This window comes from Lactuca saligna, chromosome 2, assembly GCF_052625555.1.
Source record: "Lactuca saligna cultivar CGN05327 chromosome 2, ASM5262555v1, whole genome shotgun sequence".
Classification (NCBI taxonomy): domain Eukaryota; kingdom Viridiplantae; phylum Streptophyta; class Magnoliopsida; order Asterales; family Asteraceae; genus Lactuca; species Lactuca saligna.
In genome coordinates this window covers 119,021,345-119,031,632 of record NC_136418.1, presented here as the reverse complement: position 1 = coordinate 119,031,632, position 10,288 = coordinate 119,021,345, and the positions used below count along the sequence as shown (strand labels likewise).

Sequence of the window (10,288 nt, the reverse complement as noted above, 5' to 3'; positions counted from 1 at the left end):
ACCACCACCACCACCACCACCACCAACCACCATCACCATCACCATCACACTATCAATAGTCATCGTCATCATCATAATCATCATCCTCATCGTCATCATTTATGCATCAGTTTGTTGTTGTTTATGTTTTGTTTTAACATCGATTTGCAGGCGAAGCATCAAGCTTGATTTGCAGGTCAAACATCGATATCCCTACGGATTCTGCTTACTACAACATCATCTTTATTAAATTCTTTGCTATTATCTGGTTTGTTAAGAAACAAATATTACTAAGCTTTATTTTGTTCTGTAACCATGTGAAGTTTCAGAATACAAAATCTGGTCCAAGTAATCATTAAGCATGTACAAAAGCCCCATAAGATGCTGAAATGGTTCGTTTAAAAAAAATGCGGTAAACTCATGTATAAACTGTTGAAGCTCAATAATAATAATAATAATAATAATAATAATAATAATAATAAAGGAATGCACTTCGGTATTGTATAAAAGAAGTTAAGGAGCTTGTGTATATGGATGTGGCATGCCCGACCTGTTGGTTGAATGTTTGACATTGTACATGTAGAATCTGAGTTCGAATCCTAGCCTCCCAAATATTTCTAGGTTTTGTTTACCCGCTTCCTTTTCCCCCAAATATTTTGAGGTTTTGTTTCCCTCCCGAATCCGGCCGCCTCCAATCTCCCACCTTTTCTTCTTCAACCTTTTTGTCTTCAATTTCATCTGCAATCGACATCACCATCACCGCTTTAGCATCACCACCGATCGACCTTGCTGTCACCGCTAAACCAACCTTGCAGTGAGTTTTCGATTTCTACTTCCTCAATCGCATATCTCCTGCTCGATTTCTTCTCTGCTGCTGCTCGATTTCATCTCCAAGCAAAACCCTAGACTTATTTTATTTTATTTTTTGATATTTACTTCATGCATACAACAATAATGGGAGTTTTTGATATCTAATGCTCAATTACTTGTTTTTTTTTTTCAATTTCTACTTCTCGATGACTCCATAGAAAATGTTACAATTATAGTAGTGATTATATTGAAGCTTAATGTACATACAGTTACTATGATTCTAGCTTTTTGTATACTAGAATTACCATTGACAAATCCCATTAACATAATCGTGGGATCATTTGTGGCCTTTGATATCATGACAAGTAAATATAACTTCTTAAATAAAGTATATACTCCAAACAACAGAACATTGTCTTAAGATTACATTTACAAATTGAGACACATTTAGATTGATTTGATGAATAATTGAGCAAGGGGCTACAAGGAACTCATGTTTACAAATTGAGATGTATTTAGGATGATTTCTTGCTTTGACCAATGCTAAAAAGTATGAGATGATTGATTTTCCTGATTTTGTTTTCAGAATTGAAGAACTTGGATTCCTTATGCCTACAGAGATACAAAGACAAGCTCTACCAATTCTACTCTCTGGCCAAGATTGCATTCTCCATGCCCAGGTGAATATTTTCTTAACTGCTTAAGACTTTTTCTGTTTTTACATTTTTCATGGAACATTTCTTAATTATAATGTATTGTATATATCAATACCAAATTTATCCCTGTGTAAAATGGTTCATTTATGAACATTATCATATAACATCTTCCATGATTTATCTACTTACTTATTAATATTATTATTTGGTTCTAAAGACAGGTTCAGGGAAAACTTTGGCATACTTGTTACAGATTTTTTCAGTAATAAACACACAAAGATCAGCTCTACAAGCATTGATTGTGGTTCCAACTAGGGAATTGGGCATCTTTTTCCTCCTTCCGTGTCATCTTTTTCCTATTTTGCCCCTTATGTTGCTTTGGTGAGATTCAATATTTATGGTGATGATACATTCATTTCTGAAATAGATTTCTCATTTTTAATTTAGCGAATGAACATTTCCTATTTTAATTCTTACAAGACCTTTGTTGTTGTGATTGCAGGTGCTGATGGTGCTGTCAAAACACAATGACTTTCCTTTGGTTCCATTATTTAGTCATCACCTGGAAAAGGCAAGGTAAATCCAAACGTGTGAAATTTTGATAAATCTTGTCATTTAGAAGTAAGGGTATTATTGTCCATTTAATGTTTTGCATCTAAATATGTTATGTTTATTTTAAAGGCTGCGGTTGTAAGCATTGATCCTTGTAGACAATATTTGACAAGTGAAGATGAGGTTGGATTCAAGGCTATTAAACTAGAAAACATGGGTGAGTAAGAGTAGAATTATCAATTATGTATTTTATGCTATACGATAAATTTGAATAACTTATAAATTTTTTGTTTTGTTAGGCCCAAATGAGGAAGCGTATGCCTTGTATCAGTGCACTGTAAGTGTTGTAAATAACAACGTATTTTTCAGTTTGACCAAATTTTTTATTTTGTTGTATAGATGATGTTTATTGTAATATTTATTTTTGGAAAATGATGTTTTTGTAATGTGTTAAGCACTTAGTAATGTATTTGACATTTTGTAGTTTAATGTAATGAATTTTTATTTCATTTTGACCAAATTAATTGTTTTTTTATTTAAAAAAATTATTGTTTTTTTTTTTTAAATAAAAAGCAATTAGCTACGGATTAGCTACATAAAATCCGTAGCTGTTTACTTCCGTAGCTATTCCGTAGCTATTTAGTTCCGTAGCTATTCTGCAGCTATTAAATTCCGTAACTATTCTGTAGGAAGTCCGTAGCTATATATTTCTGTAGCTATTCCGTAGCTATGGTAGCTACGGAAAATTCCGTAGCTATTCTGTATCTATTCCGTAGCTAATCCGTAGCTATAATTTTCCCACGGGCCATTATGCTACAGGGATTTTTCCGTAGCTATTCGCTTATAGCTACGGAATAGCTACGGATTGTGCTGTAGCTATTACACTAGTTTTCTAGTAGTGGAGCAATGAGATCATAGACTCGAAGAGTTGGGCAGTCTGTTGGCAGAATATATTGGATCATTTGGGGATGAACTCATCGAGTCCATGCCCTGACTCGACGAGTTGGGCAGTCTGTTGGCAGAATTTTTGAGTTATTGACTTGTTTTGGATTAGGATCATTACCACAAAGTGTTTTGGTTCATAAAATTTGATTTTGTTGATATGGTAATGATTATCCCCATCCAATAACATGATGATTGCCAAATTTTAAGACAATTACTTGATTTTTTGAAAAACTAATTATTTGTAAAGTTGATATGGTAATGATTGATACAAGAGTTGAATTAGGTCAATTTAGTAACAGATAAATGATATGATTATTTTATTAGTTTAAAAGTTTGATCGAAAGAGTTTTTGAAACCTCCATAAGTTATGAATATGAAAAGTCTCATTCATGAAACAAATTAACTCCTTAGGTTATGGAATCCAAGAGTCTTGAAAGGTTACAAAATTTGATCTAAATGGCTTTGAAGAGTATTATAACTTTCCCTCAAGTTATGGAACTTGGAAAGCCTCTTTTATGGAACAAAGAGAAGTTTTAAAACTTGCCCTCAAGTTTTGGAATTTTAGATTTGATTAAAAAGGTTTTAATTGAGAAATATTAAATGCTAAACATTTTGGCTACGTAACTTAAATTGAGAATTAAAAGTTTTTAATTTTGGATTTGTTAATCATTAATTAAAGGAGTGTTAATAAATCCATAATTATGTGGTTTGAATTTGATTAAATTAAAAGTTAGTTTAATTAATAGATTAAACCACCTAGTATTTTAAATGTATAAAATACACCTTTATACTATATAAAATTAAAAGTTTAATATATTATATATGTATAAGTTAAACGTTAGTGTTACCATTAGTATGCCTCCTTCACGAAGTTGGTCTATAAGGGGTGTTTAAGGAAACGACCTACAAAATGACCGTCATTGGGTATCCATTCTTACACACCGCACCCTTGACCAGTGGAGGGTTGTTAGCCGAACGGGTTTGACATGACATTTAATTCTTCATTAAAAGTATAATGAAATATAAAGTAACTAAATATTTATAAATTTCCAATCTTAGTTACTTTAGGAAAAATGTGAATTTGATGCTAACGCATGAAATTGCACATTACACCTTATTGGCCAGTTAGTGGAGCGCGTGTGGTTAACCGACACGTTGACTAATGTAGGATGGAAATGGGTAGCTTGGATATTATCATAGATCAATGGAGTGTGTGTGGTTAACCGGCACATTGATTATGTGATAGATGTCTTTCAGAGTACCAAGCTAATTTCCATGGTCATTCACACCTTGTTTGTGATCCTCGGTATCTCAGTCACAAACTTGAAGGGCATAATCGAGATTAAACATGCCACTGAAGAGTTCAATGAATCTCAAAGAATCTAGGAATTTCAATTCATTTAAAACCTAATGTTCATTTTCGTTTTTCATGGTGGAAATTGGTAATTCATCATTTACCTACCTTCAAATATTTTGCACATAGATTACGACATCTCTTTTTCTAATTATAAACTATTATGTTGGGTCCTAGCCTTAATATTTCATTTTGGGTGTCATATTAAGGACTTAAATCAACTTACTTGAATTTCTACCTTGTAGATGTCTAGTTCTAACAACTATGGTCCTCCCGAATATTTTGGAAAAAGTTTTACACATGAAGATGATGTTCCATGTTTGGATCATGGAAATGGAAATCATAATTCACTTCCTCCACCTCCTCCTATAGTTCTCCCTAAACCACAAGTTCAAAGTCTTGAAAAGTTCAAGGTCACTCAAGCCCTATTGGCTAGTAAACACCAAGGTGGAAAGTCTATATGTGCTCACGTCTTGGAGATGAAGTTGCATATTGGCAGGCTCGGGATGTTGGGTGTTGTTGTCTCGATGAAGTTGGTTGTTGACTTTGTTCTTAAATCACATCCTGATTCATATAGTGAGCTCATTAAAGATTACTATATGACAGACTGCGAAATGACCCTTATCGATCTTACCTATTTGCTAATTGCTGCTGAATCAGCAATGATTTGGCACACTGGTAAAGCAAATTTGATTGGAAGATATACTTCCCAAACTTTCATGGACATCGACAATGGAAACATTAGAAGTCCAGGAATGTCTTCTCTTACCAATGGAAAAGGATCGACCATGGTCAAGTCATTTCACTAAATGGTAAAGAGAAAGGCTAAGTTTGAGATTGTCCCGTGTACCTTTCCAAAAGAATCTGTTTGTTTCTATTGCCAAGAGAAGAGGCATTGGTTGTGAAGCTTCCGTATCTAACTAAAGGACCACAAGGATGGTAAAGTCAAACTGTTTGACTCTGCTTCAGGTAAGTCCACTATCTATCTCTATTAAGTTCCGATTTGTGGATTCTTAATACATGATGTGATGATATTACATTTTGATATTTTGTAGAATCAAATGAAGCTTAAAGGAAGAGTGTGATGAGTCTGATCGTGAAGAAATGAATTTCGATCGCATGGCTTGATGATCAGATTTTTGAGCTGCTACTTACAAGTCATGATAGATTGCTTATAAATATTTAGTAACATAGTTTTCATTTGTACTTGCATTGTAAGGACAAGTTTTCCGCATTTTTATATATAAATAAAATTTTGATTTTATCTTGTTTTATATTTCCTTGTAATGACATTTGTGAAAATTGATGTTAGTATATTTCTATTGTTAGAAATATTGGGAAATGGATTTGATTTTTTTGTTTGTGGTAATGTTAGAATTTACCAAATAAGGAAAGATTCTTATCACCCAAGTTTCAATCGGATTGAAAAACTTGGAATCATGAGACTTGTATTGTGCAATGAATGAGAACTTTCATCTTTGGGAAATTAAGACTAATTCCTTGTTCACATGTATATGTGAGTCAAGTGAAGGACTAAGAGATCCAATACACATTGATGTGAACTGATCAAGTCCACCACAAAGAACGATAAGAAAATTCATCATGGTTTACTAAAAGTTTAGTAAATAGGGTTATGTTTACAAGATTAAGTGTAATTTTGAATCATTGAAAAAGTTTCAATGTGTGGAAGAACGAATAAGAAGAATCAAATTAGACAGAGAGATAAAAGTTTCTCCAATCTGAAAGGAAAGGAGAGTACTTAAGTATTGTGTTTTATGATCATCTTAATGATTATGGAACCATATCACAAGTGATCCTCTAAGGACACCTTAATGCATTTGTATGGCTAAGAAGAGGAATCGTGAATTGTTGAAATGGTTAAATCAAAAGGTAAATCATACTTCGTTCCAATATCGAGTCGTAAAGTTATACTCCAAGATTATAACTTGAGTGACATATCTTAAGTAGGTTTATAACACATTTGTAATTGGGAGTTGTGATGTCTTGGATAAGACAAAGACCATCTAAGACCGGTTATATGAAGTGTCATTCTTGATAAGAATCGACACTAACTTATGAATATTTATTTGTCAAGGAATGTTTCTTGACAAGAGAATCTTGTATGTCAAGAGGTTAGTGGGGGTCTTAAAGATCTTGAAAAGTTTCAAGAACTAATCAAGATTAAACCTATTGTTAATTACTAGCACACGACTTGAGGTTTGTAACCTATCGTGTTGATATATTCTTGTTTCTGTGACATTCCAGTTGAAGTTGACAATGCATGTGAGTTCTATGAGTGCTTAATTGTTTGCATAACTGTTGGAGCGTGGAAATGCTCCACAAATAATGAGTGATAGTTAGGTTGTATTTTTCCCCATTATTATATTGTTGGTGTATTTGTCTCTCCCTCATATATAAAGGGAGAGGTGGTCATTTCTTATTATGCACCTTTTCTCACAATATAATTCTAGAGAGAGAAAGTGGTGGGATTTCTCCCATCCACGGAGAGCTTCTCTCTCCCACCAATGTTCTTCATGAATTATATTTTATCTCTTTTTCTTTCTCATCTTCAAAGAATTCTCATCATGTTCTTCATATATTTATATTTTGATACACGATAAATCTCGAGATATTTTTCTTCCGCATCCACCGTTCGTATAAAAATTGGGTTCCTATAATTGGTATCAGAGCCGTACCTTAAAGGTTTAATTGGCTAGTTCAAGGGAACGACTCCCGTTCGGTGATTATCTTGAAGCTTTTTGTGTTTTTGCAAGAATTTTCGTGTTCAAACCGGAAATTTCTGATGACTTTTCTATTTTACTGGGGTGATTCTTACTTAGTAGAATAATTATGTTGTTGTTGCTCAATCAAATTCCTTGCTGGAAATTTTTGTTCTTGGTGTTCTTAGTATTTTTTTTGTTGAAGAAATGAAGAAAAAAAATGGGAGACTAAATTATTTTTGTGGTCTCAAATTGTTGAAGAAATTGTTCCAGGGAGTTCTTTTGATCTTGGAAGAAAAGACACAAATTAATGGGCTTATTTTCTTTAAAGTGGCGTTCTTTTTTTACCCAGCAACTATTCTTCACAATGGTATGAAGTTCTTGTTCTTCATAATTTTATTGTTGTGAATCTTTCAATTGAAGAATTTTAGACGTAATATGTGTTTGCATAAAGCACTTTCTCCTTTTTGCACTTTCAATTGAAGAATTTTAGACGTAATATGTGTTTGCGTAAAGAGTATTCCACTTATATTAGTCTTCCCAAGTAAAAACCTTGTGACTATGACAAATCTCATCACCTTTTATCCCTAAAAACTCACCTACACACTCTTCTTTTTGCCTTCCCATGACCACTTGGTGACTTAAAATACTTTATAAAAGATTCCCTTTTAAAATATGAATAAATGACCTTTGTGCTACCATTTTTCATGAAAAATAGCATTTTTCGTCACCTGTTCAGCCCTTCTCGAACCCCCGAACCGCAACCAAAAATTGCCTACCGGAGTCTCCTAAGAAGCCTCCCCGGAGCCCTTCTTACCCTTGATCCGAAGCCCCTCTCAAGCCTTGGTCCCTAGCCGAGAAGTCTGCAGCCGTTAGCCCTTCTTGACTTCGGATCACTGCCCTTCGGATCGAAGTCCTCTCCTCAGACCGCAGTCTGTTCGGATCGCAGCTCGCATACAACAGCTCGGACCGCAATGACCTTCTTCGCATACTGCAATCTTCCTCGACTGCAGTATGCGTCGGCAACCAAGTCGTCATCATCCGCAGCTAGTTCGTCCGAACCCACCAGCCCAGCCCTCATCTGCAGCCACACCTCCACACCCACCATCCGCATCTTTCCTCCATCCGCAGCCATCTCCCCTAAACCGCAACTTGCTCCCTTCGGATCTTCCCTTCTCAACTCCGCCTCCACCCTTCTTCAGCATTCCTCCTCCTCTCTCTTCCTCCCCCCCCCCCCCCCCCCCCTCCTTTCCTCCTCCTTTTTTTCCCTCCCCTCTCATCAGCCCTTTCCCTTTTTTAGCCCCTTTGTTTTAAACATCATTATTTTTTATTTATTCAGCCATTTTTTTATTATTTTTTTAGTTAATTTTTTTTAACACCAATTATTTTTTTATTTACCCAATTATTTTTTTTAACACCAATTTTTTATTTTAGCCATTTTTTTATTAAAAGCAATTTTTTTACACCAATTATTTTTTTTGAATACCAATTTTTGCCACAACCAAACCTTGAATTGTCACATTGGTTCATTTCATGCAGCTTATTTTGAAAGAGTACTCCATACCGCAGTCAGACTTCATATTATTCTTTGTGGTTCTTGCACCACAACGGCGATTGATCAACAAAGTTGTTTCGCATTCTTCACTCTATGGGATTTTATGACTAGGCGCTCTTGATCTTCGGTTGACGAATCACGTATCTTGAGCATACGGACTTTGTTTTCTATTGAATACCACTACGAGAGTTTCGGCACCGTAGTTTGGATATTTTTTTGGTATATTCGGCACAACAGAGATATTTTTCATGTAGTGATTCTTCGTTCTAAGGTATTTGTTCATGCAGCTTCAGCAACGATATCACCCACCTTCTCATGACCGCAGAGTATCTATTTTACTCTATTTCTCGTGTCTTATTGAGACCCTTCATACATCTAGGGAGAGCTCTCTTAGCTCTTGGTATCCGACACTCTCCATCCAATAATTTGTTGATTTTTGATATTCATTCATTAGTTATCAAAAATAGGGAGAGAATATCATCTGGATTTGGTTATTATGATTGTTTGAGTTTGGATTTTTGAAGACCTCTGAAGACGATTATTTATTTAGTGATGCGATGTGGCACTTATTTTTGGTCTTTATGGATCAAAATTTTGGCATTACTCGATGTTTTCCGATTCAGATTATTTATTATTCGGATTCTACCACAGGATGATTTTGTGCTCGCATCCGGTTCAGATCTTTTGGCTTCACGAGTTTGGATTTGTGATATGTTGAAGACAAAGATTATTTTGGTGATGTGACGTGACACTTATTTTTGATCCTTGGATCAAAATTTTGACATTACTGGACCATGTCTTTGGACTCACATTATTTTTATTTGGACTTCATTTTATGGATGCTTCACATTTTAGTAGGTTATTCTTTGAAGAGTCTTGGTGTATTATGATTCGAGAACTCGAGATGTTTTTTAGACTTTTTGAAACCGAAGTGTTTCTTTTATTGGATCTTCTACTTGCTCATGGTGACCTTCTTCTTCCGGTGATTATGACTGGTTTGTAGATTTGGATCTTATTTTTTATTCTCCATTAGTTGTGCTTTGAAGCCGAAGACCTTCATTATTTAGAAATTCATGGCCAGTTTCAGACTTCACAGACACTTCAGAGTTTCAGAGGCATTTCAGCATTTGGTTCTCACTATGTTTCATTTTTTTTACCACATTTGCTAGTCGGATTACTTTATTATATCCTTGTATCACTTATTGGATCTCTCATCATTTGTAAGTATTTAGGGAGAGAATGTTGGAGCATGGAAATGCTCTACAAATAACGAGTGATAGTTAGGTTGTATTTTTCCCCTTTACTGTATTGTTGGTGTATTTGTCTCTCCCTCATATATAAAGGGAGAGGTGGTCATTTCTTATTATGCACCTTTTCTCACAATGTAATTCTAGAGAGAGAAAGTGGTGGGATTTCTCCCATCCAGGGAGAGTTTCTCTCTCCCACCAATGTTCTTCATGAATTATATTTTATCTTTCTTTCTTTCTCATCTTCTAAGAATTCTCATCATGTTCTTCATATATTTATATTTTGATACACGATAAATCTCGAGATATTTTTCTTCTGCATCCACCGTTCGTATAAAAATTGGGTTCCTACAATAACAACTTGGAAGACATGGTAGGCCTTTGCGCTGCCAAGTGGCAAGAAATTAAGATTGAACAAGTTCAGTCCATATAAGTTTTGATTTGTCACTAACCTTTTCTTGTGATTATGG

The 10,288-nt window shown here is 34.7% G+C and overlaps 1 long non-coding RNA gene across 2 annotated transcripts; it reads left to right on the top strand.

The window, feature by feature from the left end:
* The first annotated feature begins 564 nt into the window (after positions 1–564).
* Positions 565–2,517, top strand: LOC145029026 (uncharacterized). 2 transcript variants are annotated; one of them, XR_013676325.1, is made up of 6 exons: positions 565–873; positions 1,376–1,469; positions 1,663–1,826; positions 1,948–2,021; positions 2,127–2,214; positions 2,297–2,517. It is a non-coding gene; the product is annotated as an uncharacterized LOC145029026 (long non-coding RNA). The 2 variants fall into 2 exon arrangements; XR_013676324.1 differs by having other exon boundaries at positions 573–793.
* Positions 2,518–10,288: the final 7,771 nt, after the last annotated feature.